This window comes from Echeneis naucrates, chromosome 8, assembly GCF_900963305.1.
Source record: "Echeneis naucrates chromosome 8, fEcheNa1.1, whole genome shotgun sequence".
NCBI classification, from domain to species: domain Eukaryota; kingdom Metazoa; phylum Chordata; class Actinopteri; order Carangiformes; family Echeneidae; genus Echeneis; species Echeneis naucrates.
The window spans coordinates 4,425,071-4,438,355 of NC_042518.1; positions in this window are offsets into that span (position 1 = coordinate 4,425,071).

The window sequence follows — 13,285 nt, forward strand, 5'->3', positions numbered from 1 at the left end:
ACTGTCAGTTGGAGAGAAGGTCTGCCATTTTTCCGAATAAGTAATAGCTTGAACTGTTCAAGCTCAATTAACGGGCAACATCTGAGGCTTAACAAAGAAGCAAACATGGAAGTGGCACAGAATTAAGTATATAGAGCCAGAGAGAGAAAACTATTTTGGTGAACTGCAAAGGGACTCATTTTAATTTATCTCATCTGTTTCAATTTTACTGTGGCTTAGCAGCCTGCATGACGGAGTGAATGTCGGAAGCTAAAAGATGCTCTGCATGTGCAGGAAGGACCATGCCTAGGTCTCTCTGTTTGCTTTTTATATGTTCCTTATCCATTCACAGTGCTTACGTGTTTCTGTGGACACCTTTTGAAGCACCGTCCCACTGACGGTGGTGCCAACAAATAGTTGGAAATAAATCAAACTTAAATTTACATGACAATATGAACCTTATCGCTTCAAGAAAGAAACCAGATTTCTAATGGATTATTATAATAAAGGTGGACTATAGGCTCAATAACCAGCTTTTGCCTCTTACTCTTTATTATTTCTGTCCACTTGCTCATAAAAATCACATTTCACTTTCAAACAGCAGACAGCGGTGTCCTCACATTAATACAAAATACCTACAATAAAAATGTAATTATTTTCATGAGCGATAAAACACTCAAGGTTCAGCATCTGTTATTATTCCCTTTTTTAGTTACTGTTCAGGAAATAAGCAAGAAGGACCCTCCCGTCCCCCCATCGCTCTCTCTCTCTCTTTTTTTTGTCGACATGCTGCACTTTTTATTAAAGCTATGAAGTTATCCATCAGGCCTCTTGAGCTGGCCACTAGACAGCTTAGTTTCACCTGCAGCTTTTGGTGAATGATGTCAGGAGATGCAACCTGCTCCAAAAAGTTTCATGATATACGACCATTTGGACACAGGTAATTTGTTTGAGTGTCCCCAAACGAAAAATAAATACATAAACATTGTTTCAAAAAGATATTGAGAGGTAACAATCTCTACTGAAGACATTTTCACATACTATATATATATATATATATATATATATATATATATGTGTGTGTGTACACACACACAATTATTTTGCATATGTTCTTGCATTGCTAAAATTATAACCTCGTTCTTTACTGTTTAGTGATTCATATTATTGTTATTGCTCGTTTCCCATGGGCTTCCAAAGCCACTGATGTAATTAGCAGTTAAAAACAATCATATTGAGTTGTGACTTTTACAGTAACCTACACACATATTTCTCATATGCGCGCACAGACACAGACACAAACACACACACGCTACCCAGCAAACCCCTCTCCAGTCTCACAGAGACAGCAGGTACAGACAGGACGTTTTCATAATACGTCCTTGAACTCTTGTGTGCAGCACTGCACTTGTCTGGCCTCACATCCTTCACACAGTGGTGAGTGAAGTCCGTTGCCACAGCATTGCAAGACAGTGAGCTCTAAAATGATCTTGTGTGGGTCACCACCGCCCCCCCCCCCCCCCCCCCACACACACAAAATAATGCTTATTGAAGACTAAGATCAAGCAAGCACATGTGCACACACGTCTCCCAGCACTAAATAAATAAGTACCACAGGTAAAAAAAACAGAAGCCCATATCATACTCAACTGAGAACTCTAACATGACTTGTGCGGCGTCTCCAATAAAACCTCCAGAATAAGTACAAGCATAATTTTCTTTTCCTCCACTCAACCTGGAGGATCTTTAATGAAGCTGAACTCTGAAAAGTTCTTTTTTTAATTCTGTGTGCAACTATGTGCAATTCGAATGACTAACAGAGATAAATATTATAAGAAATGTTTCCTTGTTGTGAGCAGCCATAACAGAAATTGCTTCTAAATTACAAGCTTCTGCAAAAAAATATGACATTTGTAGGCCAACAAGCTAACTTTCATGCCGCGCCTTCAGTTCTTTAGTTCATACAGATGCCGCATCGCAGGGAAACATGAACACGGCCCAAACACATCCATAATTTCTTTTTCGTTTTTAACACCTGGTGTTAAACTGACACCATATCAAACACCACAATCAAAATCAACACCTCCAAAAAAGACAATCTTTTTTGTTTTTTCTTCCTTTTGTTGACCACTTGCTGCTGACTGCCAATTAACTTTGTAAAGTACGCCTTTGCTGCGGTATTAATGGCGATAAACAACCAGCTGTGTCCTGGTAGAAGCTTTTTTTCCTCTCAGCGATTCAAATAATCTTTCTCTTTTAAGATATAAACCACTGAGAATAAGCCACCTTGTCAGGCTTTTGCACCGCACCGCAGCATAGCACCCCACAGTAATGAAACACCTTTCTTCTTGTCATCATCCTATAGTGTCGAGGATATCTGGATATCTCAGTTTCCCATTTAACGTTTTGCAATCCAGAGATTATAGGGTGATGGTAGCAGCATGATACTTGACAGCATTAAGTAATTCCACCTTCTCTTGTTGGAAAATCCTGACATTATAGCACTAAATTGTGGCACACTGTAGGCTGTGGGTGTATGAGGAAAAGATGCCAGCGTGAGGACAATAAGTATTGATTCTTTGAAAATAAAGTTTGACAGCAGTGATGACTTTCAGAATTCATGTTACAGAGTGAAATATTTCATCTTTACTTGTGGTAAACACCCACTCAGCCTTTCCTACAGGTTCCCATCTGTCTGGTGGAAATCAGATTGAGATTTAGCTTGACTGTGTATGTAGACAACCTATAAAAACATCTGTCTGAGAGGAAGTTGTTCATAAACTAGGGCTTGCCATAAGTGTAAAAGGCAAAATGGTCATTCTGTGTTAAACGATAGTTGCGTAGAAGAGCTTCACTTTGTTCAGATGATTGGTCAGTATTTCCCACTAAAGTTTCACCTCAGACAGCCTTTAAACTACGAGAAAATACTTATTAATATAATTAATGTTTTGTTACCATGTTTTTTGTCTTTGTAATATTGAAAATAATTGTGTATAATTTTTATCCTATAGGCATGTTATCCTACAACCAGCAGTAGCTCACAGTGTCAGTAGTTGTGCTCCACATCCAATTTTTGGCTTTCTGGACTTACAAGGTTTCAGGTTTGTTTTTGCCCACCTACTGTCCCTGCAGGATTAGTTCCTTAAGTTTGTGACCTTTGAATCCCTGGCTGTCTGAAGCAGCTTTTATGACACTCTTCATTCCCATTTTAACAAGGTTAAACACACTTATTATGTGAGCCTTAATTTGATTAATTAAAAACAGGACAAATACGAGTTAAAAATAACTATCTGCAGATTTTTTGCTCACAGGGACTGTCCAGGGAAGCACAATGGGGACCGTAGTCACAGTCATCTTTTGTCACAGATCTAATGTATCTTTGAAAGCAAACATATATATCCTGGATGTTTATTCAACTCCGCTGAATCAATAAAAAGGCTGAACAAACCCGGGTCACTGAAATGTCTTGGCGGTGATATGAATGTAGACAGAACAAGGGAATCTTATTGCTGCCTCTTTCCCTCAGTGTCCTTCTTTCATTGACACTTGTCCTTATGTCCAAAAACTCTGTCACTATTGAAGATTTTCAGTAATTAAACTGGATCCGCAAACCAACAGAGCAAAAAACCTTGAGGTCATTAAAATAGACACCATTGGTTTTGCTTTTCTTTTCCTTTTTTTTTAATAACAAAATGAATTTCAGGGTGATATTTTGAAGTTCACTTTCTTTATATGGGTGTTTTCAGAACAGAAACATTCACTGAGCTGCCAACAGACGTTCTGATTTCATTTATTGACAGTTTTATTTTGAGTTACTTTCTTAAATTCATCTAACTTGTATTTGTTGAGCTTCATGTGCTTTGTAAGAGGGAGTTTGATGGGAAAGTTAAAATTTTTCAAATCACAAAAATAGCACTCAAAAGCACATTCAGTATTCATGTAAGCGGTTTATTTTCTCCTTGTCTGATTTTTTTTTTCCTAGCTTGCTGTAAGCAGTCCCACTATTTATATAAAAGATCCCGTCCTAATACGGCTCAAATTTGAAATGAGAGGGGACCAAATCCATAATACTAAAATATATTTCAAAGCTTGTCTGGAGTTCATTTGAAGCTTACGCAGTCCGAGTTAATCAAATGAAGTAGGATCTTCCAAAGTTGTAGTTTTTATTTCAACATTCCCTCTTTGTGCCTCTCTGAGCAGTACTCCCTTTGGTGGAAGGATAAAATATCTTTATTTATCTTAAGAGATTATTCTGTTAGAGGACGCTCACTTCATTTGTTCGGCTTAGTCTGCTGAAGATTCGTATTAGTTTCGGATAAAGTTTAGCATTTCGTCCCATGTCACTTGTAAGGAAGAATGATCGTAGCAATTATAGCGCTCACTGAACATTTTGTTAGAGACGCCGTTGTCCTACAGGGGCAAGGCCTCTGTTTGCTCTCAAAAGAAGCTAAAATGAAGAAGCAGGAAACCTTTTGTTTGCTCACATGATTGGATCAGATGATGTTTACAGATATATCTACTGCACAATTATAGTACGAATCTGCCCCGCCGCCACAATCTTCCCCAGATACCAAGATACGTCTGACATTGATCGATTGATGATTGGGACACATGCGGACCAAATGTGGCTAACTACAGAAAATAATATGGCTGTCAGTCAACAGCAAAGGGACCAGCCAGAATCCACCCAGACGTGAAGTACATGGGTCAGACTAGGGCTGGAACTCGAGTGTATAGTCCGAGGTTACATTTTGAGCTTTTTGACATTGTGAATTGTCACGCTGGAAGTAGCCATTTGGTAAATTTCACTCGTGAAGATCCCAGTAGATCAGCAGTTTCAGAAACGCTCAAACTAGCTGACATTAACAATAATTCCACTGTCAAACACAGGAATCACATTTTATTCTTCCCCTTTGTGTCGCTTTGAAAAACCCGTACCCTCAGGATTTTATGCATTGCACAAATGACTAATATTTCAGGATCTATTTGTGAAGCTATCACTCCATGTATACAGTCCATTGCATTCAGCCTATTTTGCAGCCTAAAGATACTCAAACTGCAAATCTACATTCAATACATTATAATTTTAAAGCAGAAATATAATTCTGCTCACTTTGGTTGGGCGGCAGCTTAAAGAGGAGCTCTGGTTGTTCCATTCAAGACTGTTGGAGGCCACTTTACTCTTTAAAGCCTTCACTACAGGAGACATTTCTGTTACCTTCCCCATATTTGTGCCTTGACACAGTTCTGTCTCTGAATTCTGAAGGTGCCTGCTTCCAGCTCATGGTCTCCTTTTTGTTCTCATGTGCCTTATCAAACTGCCTCCAATCAATTTCAAGTGGCATGGTGAGGGATACTTATACTGAATACTTATGGTAATGAAAATAATATGGCAGGAAACAATGCAGACCGAGCCCGGAAATTACAATTTTACATGAACGCATTTAAGTTCAAATCAACAGTTTAAAGACCTTAAAAAGTTTCTTGGTTACTTGGTGACCGGAGCAGTCATCGGGGGAGAGTAGCACATTGTCGAACGTTGGCATGACTTAGCATTCATACCAGCAATACACTGTAAAATACAAGTACATTTTCTGATTATTTTAGCAGCTGCATGTGGAAATGGTGAGACTTAAGTGGCATTTTCTGGCAAACATAAATCAGAAATTAAATTGTGCGTCAAAGTAGCCCGCAAATCTATGCAGACAGATGCAGCTGGCGTTAGCAGCAACGTGTGTTGCCGATAATGGCAGCAATGAAGATCCCACCTTTGCAGACGGAAAGGCTTTTGCAGAAGAGCCGTGCACAAAACTCATACAAGTTCATATTCATCATCTTCTTATTTATCTTTTTCCATATTCTGTGTATTTGTTGACAATCGACTGAGGGAAGATACAAGTACAAAAGTCAAAATCTGACTAAAGGCCATTGAACAGCAGGTTACCCCTTTCCTCGCCAACCACAGTGTCAGCTAATTGCTCCTGACATTTTGCCCATGTTGTTTCAAATAAAAACTATGACACTCTCTTTTGTTCCATAACAGAAAGGCAAAATGGTTTAGATATGCCATACTATCTGCTGTCCGCTGAGCGTCAATAGTCGTCCAAATCGTCTAATTATCACACAGCTGGCTTTGGCCGGTACTCACTAGTTTCCTGAGCACAGCAACTATTTCTGATCCTTTTGCATAAGAGGCTAAAGTCAACACCTACAGATCCAGCTGTCATAAGGTAAGGAATCCTGAGGTTCAGTAGGAATCGCAAGATTTTAACTAGATACAACTTCAACAAAAAAATAAAAACACGAGAGTTTGGGCCCTTTGATCACTTTTATTTTAATACACTAAACCTGCAGCACATTTCTTAATGAATAAGAAATGTGTTGCAGGTTTCGGGAGAAACAATAAATAACACTGATGTTTAGATGCTGTGACTCTTGTTTGAAATCAGTTAAAACTGATACTTTCCAAGCTGTTTCCATATTTCAGGTTTTGGTGGTGGTTGGAGTTGCTGCCTCTGTGTGTGTGTGTTGTTATTTATTTATTTATTTTTTAAAACATCATTTTAATCAACTGTTTGCATAATGAAAATACATTTAACACCTCCGTTCACTGATTCACAGCTGCTCTGCTCTGATGTAGCAGCTCCACAATGATGGACAGCTGCCATCGGAGAAGGACGCCAACGCCGTAAATAAATAAATAAATGAATAAATGAAGCCGCTCATTTGCTTTGGGCACATCTGAACGCAGCTGCTTATTGATTGAGCCAAACCACATGCCCGATGGATTTTGTGCGTTTTATTTGGGTTTAAATGACCCAGACAAGGGGTTGATTAGGCCAGTGATTGATCATGGTGCATACAGGGCCACACCCCTGTTTCAGTTTCCTTAAGGCGACAAGAGGCGATTGATGGTTGTGAAGTGGATTTCGATGTCCTTTCGGTGGCTTCGTAGATTCGTTTTCTTTGATTATATCTGGACAGATTCTTTATTGCCGATGGCCAGTTGCATGTGGAAAGCGCATAAACAGGGACCACCTAATCCCTGCTGTTATTCACGGTCTCAGTAACCCCAAATCCAAACATAATGAAACCCGTTCCTTAAGAGGACTTTGGACTGGGAGGAAGGGAGAAACTTATGTTCTCTAGTGTCTGTCTTGTTGCTATTGCTCGGTTGGAGAACATCCTTCTAACAGGAATCACATACTCATTTAATCAGTGGAGTTGCTGATTGAATCAATTTTACATGCAAATGCATTTTTTTTTTTTTTTTTTGTTCAAGTCTTGAGAAATAAAGCGCTTTCTCTTTGCTCAAACAAAAGTGAAGTAATGTAACTTAAAATTTTGTCGCCTGTTGCTAACTCATCCTATCACTCATTTCAGTTTTAGTTGTCTCGGTTGAGGCCTTGAGAAGGAATTAACTGTGACAAATATTGATTGCAATGTCCTGCGGTGGAAAAATGTGCGAGTTGAGAATGTTTAATTTCACGATATTCTGCTTCGAACTAAACTGTGTTTCATTTTCACACAGCCTGATGTTACCATATGCGCAGAATATTTTCTGAGATGTTTATTAGTTTTCAACTGTTTCCCCAAATAGACATACTGAGTCAGTCAAACAAGATGGATAAAGCCAAATCTGGGTTCTCTAAATCTACTTCAGTCAGGGTGTGAAAAATATATTGGTCGCCATATACAAACACAGATCAGAGAGGAGAACAGGAAAAAAAAAAAAAAAAAAAAACACTGACACACATATGAGAATCAAAGTTTTAAATTGCAGGCAAACCTGTGGAAGATCTTGCAGGTAACTGATGGGGGGCTACCATCTGAGTGCAGCTGAAAACAGTCGGCCTCAACAGTCCTGGGGCTTTATAAAAGATTCCATCTAAGTCCCTTTACAAAAACTCTCTTCATGGATTGTGCTTTGGTTTCTTTTGCTTTAGCACACACCACTGACTCCCACATTACTTTTCTCCTGTTTGGGCATTTCTACTTAAGTAATAACTTTGCCGGCAGAAAATAAATTTAAGTGTTTCTAATGTTTTGCCCATTTTTTTTCTCCTTTCTTTTCTTTTTTTTTTATTTTGACAGGGCCTGCAAAGCATTCATGAAACCATTAATTTGGTTTAAAAAAAAGAAAAACATTTTTTGGCAGTATTAAAGCACTTCATCCTTTTTCCAAAAATTAAACTAGGTTTGCCTTTGTTGCTGGCAAATTGTCTGCCATGCTGTCAGTTGAACAAACAGGTGGATTATTTCTAAACTGACAATTGATCAGTCTACTAGTAGTCTTTCTTCAGAAGGACGAAAATCCTAACTCTCCCGTTGGTTCTGTTTATTCTTTGTTCTCATTTTGGGTAGTTTTAATTTAGCGGCTGATGCGTTTTTTGGAGAACTTAGGTAATTGTTGATTCTTGTCTAGTTGTGTTTCACATGTTTTCTCACTTGAAAGTAATTACTATGCCGATTTTTTTCTCAATTTTATCTGTACCTCTGGAGCAAACTGGAATTTCATTATGGAAGCTGGCTGTGTACCAACAATTTCAGTGCACTTAGCGTTTGCCCATCAGCTACTTGATAATTTTGCTTAGCACAGTAAAATGAACCGCTTTGCCTCCAGCTTTCTGCTTCGAAATCAAACAGAGGGTGAATATAATCTTAAATTCTTAAGTTCTGACTCTAATAACAGATATAAGGCAGGGAATAGCATAAATAAGTGGCACAGATAGTGTCTATACTACAGTATGTTAACCTATGTGTGCTTACACAGAGGAGTTATTTTAACCACATTCTCACACTAATCAGCTCTCATTCCATAATACTCAGCTTCTCATGTGTAATGACTGAGGTGACTGAAATGGGCAGAGTATCTATCTGCCTGTATGCACACATTAATTTTTAAATTCCCTGATACTGACTGCCCTCCAGCGTGCTCCACCTTGCACAGTAATTCTCGGTTTTCCTGCAGGAGCCTTGCAGCTCATCAGACATCTCGGCACACAAGAGTTGTCAGTGCAGGCGATAGCAACACTGCTCTCACAGAACCCCCCTGCTGTGAAAACAAAAGTGAGACCTCATCTTGCTGTATCTGTTTGAGTATGTGTTTGTTAAAAAGCATTATCATATGTTAGTGTATGTCGCAGGAGCGCAAATCTGCCAACTACAGAGCGGTAACGTCTAATTCGGTGCACACTTCCCGGCAGCCAATGCAGGCTATGAACTGTATATATTTTTATATATTCATGAATACGATGACAGTGGTGGTCCTTTTTTTCTCTGAGGTATGCCATCATTAGTAGCTCTCTGATCCCGCAGATGCTATTCAAGATGTTCCACCCCTGCTCAAACGAAACAGGTGGCAAACCTGAAGTGAGTGCTCTAACAAGTGTCTGGCAGCATAAAACAGGTCTAACAAGGGCTGAGCTTGAAAATAACATACAGCGTTGTGAATTTAATTGTTTTGGCTTCTTTGAGTACAATCGTGGATTTTTTTTTCTGTAAAACAGAGGAGAGATTATTTGGCATTACTCTCAAAACCACCAGTGTATAAATGCGGGCACCACATAGATCGGTGGAGCACTAAGGCGAATCTATAATTGAAGCGTGAGGGAGAATTTTTAGAGCGCTCTAAATTTCTGACGTATCCATAATTTATATTTAAATCCTTCTTGGTTCCTATTACATATTCAGATCTCATTTACTGTCATCCGTTCAGATGTGGAGCCTTTATCCTTCAGGAATCTAGTCTCAATTACTGTTCTTATGGGGATTTGGGAGAGGATTTCAGAGGGATGGTGCTTGGTAGTGACCATGGAAATATTCAATAGAAAAAATATGCTTCTTACACCGATAATGGAAGTTACATTTCATGACATTGTTTTTGGTGCTCTCATTCACGCTCACCAAGTCCTCAGAAGAGCGCTGTAAGGTTTATCATTGCTTGGCGAAACCAAGCTCGAACCACACACGCGGCTCTGTGGGGCCTTCATCCACAGGAGGTTTTAGGGTGGGTGCATGAATATTTAATTAAAACAAATTGATTGTTGCAAATTCTGATGGAGCTGTGCAATCTTCGGTCTTATTTGTTTTTTCACAGCGGGCTAAAGCCTGTATCCATACCATTCCTGCTCTGCTTAGGGGAAACTCCACAGACAGCCGGAGTCTGTCAGAAGAGATCGTGTAACCATCATATAGAAGACTGGAAAGAAAAAAAGAAAAAAAGAGGAGAAATAGTTTCAATCATTCATCACCTCTCCCTGCACCACTGTCACGGGGATGGAGATTCAGAATACAAAGAACAAGGTTCACGGATGCTAAAACTGCAGAAAAAGGGGTAGATGTTTTGGGTGATTTGTCATAGTTTTTGCATGGTAGACATAATGGAAAAATGATACAGTTTGGCTCAGGGAAAGCTGCTGCAGGACCACAAGATCAGAAGTGTCAGATTTATCTCCACTTCTGTATTTTGTTTGTTTCTCAACAGGAGGTATTTTGTTGTTTTCTGGGCCATTGCAATAATGTCACAGTCGTTACAAAAACTGCTAACAAAAGCCGGCTGGAACGTGGAAGAAAATAAAAGGAAAGCCTGTCAATTGTATTTCTTCCAGAGAGTGAATTTAAATTGAAAATTTAAAAAGAAGTAGATTATTACCCATTCAAAAAAAAAAAAAAAAAAAAACCCCAACAACAAGCAAGCATGTTAAATAATCAACTATTAAACAGAAAAACGTCCTTCCTTATATTCAAAATCAATTTCCAACGACAAACCTCCAATATTCTAAATAGTAGTAGATGTGACCACATCTGCACTTATACTGTAACAGTTTGTTCAGGAAAATGCACGTTTGTTTTCTTTGAGGGGGGGTCAGAGATGCTCAGTGTGATTCCAATTTTCACTTTTGTGGGAATAATCATCAAATCAGTTTTGTTCCTGCCCCATCTGCTGCTTGTTAGCTGACACAACAGTGAGACAAATGATTTATTTAGCATAAGATAATGTTATACAGTAGATTTATTGAATTATAGAATTTACTGTACTATTTCTCAAAAGGGAAAGCACCTTTGAATTCCTTTCACTCCTTTTCATCTGCTGGCCAATTGAAGCCTGGCAAACAAAGGTTGTGATGGAGGGCAGCAGTCCCTCCCAGGACTCCTGAAGAGACCAGTCAGCACTGCAGCCTTGTCAATCATTGCTGCTTTTTGAAACTCAGACCAGCAACCGGGGGGGGGGAGTCCATCTGAATAAGCATAAGTAAAGCGATAAATCTAAAGCCGAGAAAAACGAGCTGCACAGGAAATGCACAAAGAGTGAGCCTCTACTTTTGTGCATGTGTGAAATATTTTTTGTGAACAATAAAGGAGGTTTTTATCTCAGCCAAACACGCACACGACTGTAACGGAGGGCAACATGAGCGTTGACATTGCCTTTCAAGGATATCAGAAGAGAGGGGCATGGGTAATCCCTCACCTCAAAAGGGTGCTGCCAATTTGATTTCATAAACACAGAGTAAACTGGGGACTGATGGCAAGGTTGTGTGTGTGTGTGTGTGCGCGTGCGTGCAGTATAGCCAACAATGCTCCCAACTTAGTGAAAACCTGCAGGGACCTTCTACAAGAAGGAGATATGACAACAGCGAGCACACGGTACACCTCAGTATGCAGGGGTGAACTTGAGGATATTTATCAGCAGCTGGCTGTAGGGATTTGGCAGTGAGGCAGCGAAACAACGTTTGTGTTATCGCTGCAGTGGTGTATTGTTGTTAATTAATTCTACATTATGTAATTTGTGTTTCCTGTTGTAAAATTTTATTGTTTGCGCTGCACATGTGAGAGCAACTGACACTTCATAGTGCTTCCAGTTCTGCAGCAGACAATTTCCCCCCCATGCATGTTAACTGTATGTTCTCTGTGAATATACAAGCAGTTGTTTTTCCCCTTCCAAAAGGGAAACGGCACGTCAATGAAGTTGTACGACCCAGAAACGGCACACACTTGATGCCCTAATGCACAAACTGAAATGCAGTTCTCTATTCCCTATCTCAGTCGAGCTGAACACATCCTATTTGAAGAAGATGACGACTAAGAGGCTCCAGATGATGGAGCTGACACATCCAGAGAGTGCAGGCTGTGATGTTCCTGCAGTGAAGCTTGAATTTTTGCCACACTATCAGTGTAAGGCTGCTTTTGAAGTGAGTTGAAAGAACTTAAATCCAATGATGACTGCCTGCACTTTCTCATCTGTGACCAAACCAAGGGGTAAGTGTGGGCACACTGCAATCCTAATGAGGATGCTAATATTTCACTTTTCCTCCAAAACATCCCTCAGATAGATGATTTATGTTTTCATCGTACTTATAGAGTTAGAATATTACCAAATGGGAAAGGGGTTTATATTCAAAGTGATACAAAGAGTAGACATAATGGAATTTAGAAATAAAAAAACATGAATAATCTATCTAACAGCCTACTCTCATTCACCACCTCATTCATCTCACTTCAACACTTTTAGTAACTTTAACCTGGTATTTATTTATTAATTTTTATCTTTTATCATTTCATGAGGAAACTTAAAAGCCTTTAATTTATAATAGGGAAGTGGAGTCCATGCTGGAGGGATAAAGGAGCACGTGTTCATAAACTAAATGTCCCATGTTGTGTGTATATGTAATGCAGGCCAAATTTGTACATTTTATGCTGTGAAATCTTGATGTTCAGAGAAATGCACACAGCCTGTATTCATCAACTGAACCTTGAAATGAGGCATCGGGATTTCTGTCAATTTGTGTTGTCACAACTACACACTCACCACCCCTTCACAGGATTTGGTTGGGTTTTGAAATCTGTTCTTATTTAATTTGATCACTCAGAAAACACTCAGGCTTATCGATCTGTTACCCTGAGAGGTACCCCTGAGAGAGGAGAAATAAAGCTACACTGAGATGGCTTTTGGTGGGATGTTAAAAACCTGACGTATATATCACCTCACGTAAAAAACTGGAAGGTTTAAAAATACAAGATTTAATTGCTGAAAATAATGGCAGTCTTCCACCTGTTGGTCTACCATTGAGCACACATGAAATAAGATGGGGCTGTCGAGCTAAAAGTGAACAGAAGAGCAGTAACATCAATTTGGCCTGGGGAGACAAAAAGCTAATCACACACACATTAGGCTTCTAATGAGGAAATGAAGTTCTGCTCTACGTCAAATCACCTCATCTTGCTATTTTTATGTTGCTCAAAATATGGTAATTTTGAACATTATTATTCAGGTGTTTTTTTTTTGTTTTGTTTTTTATGTTCAAAG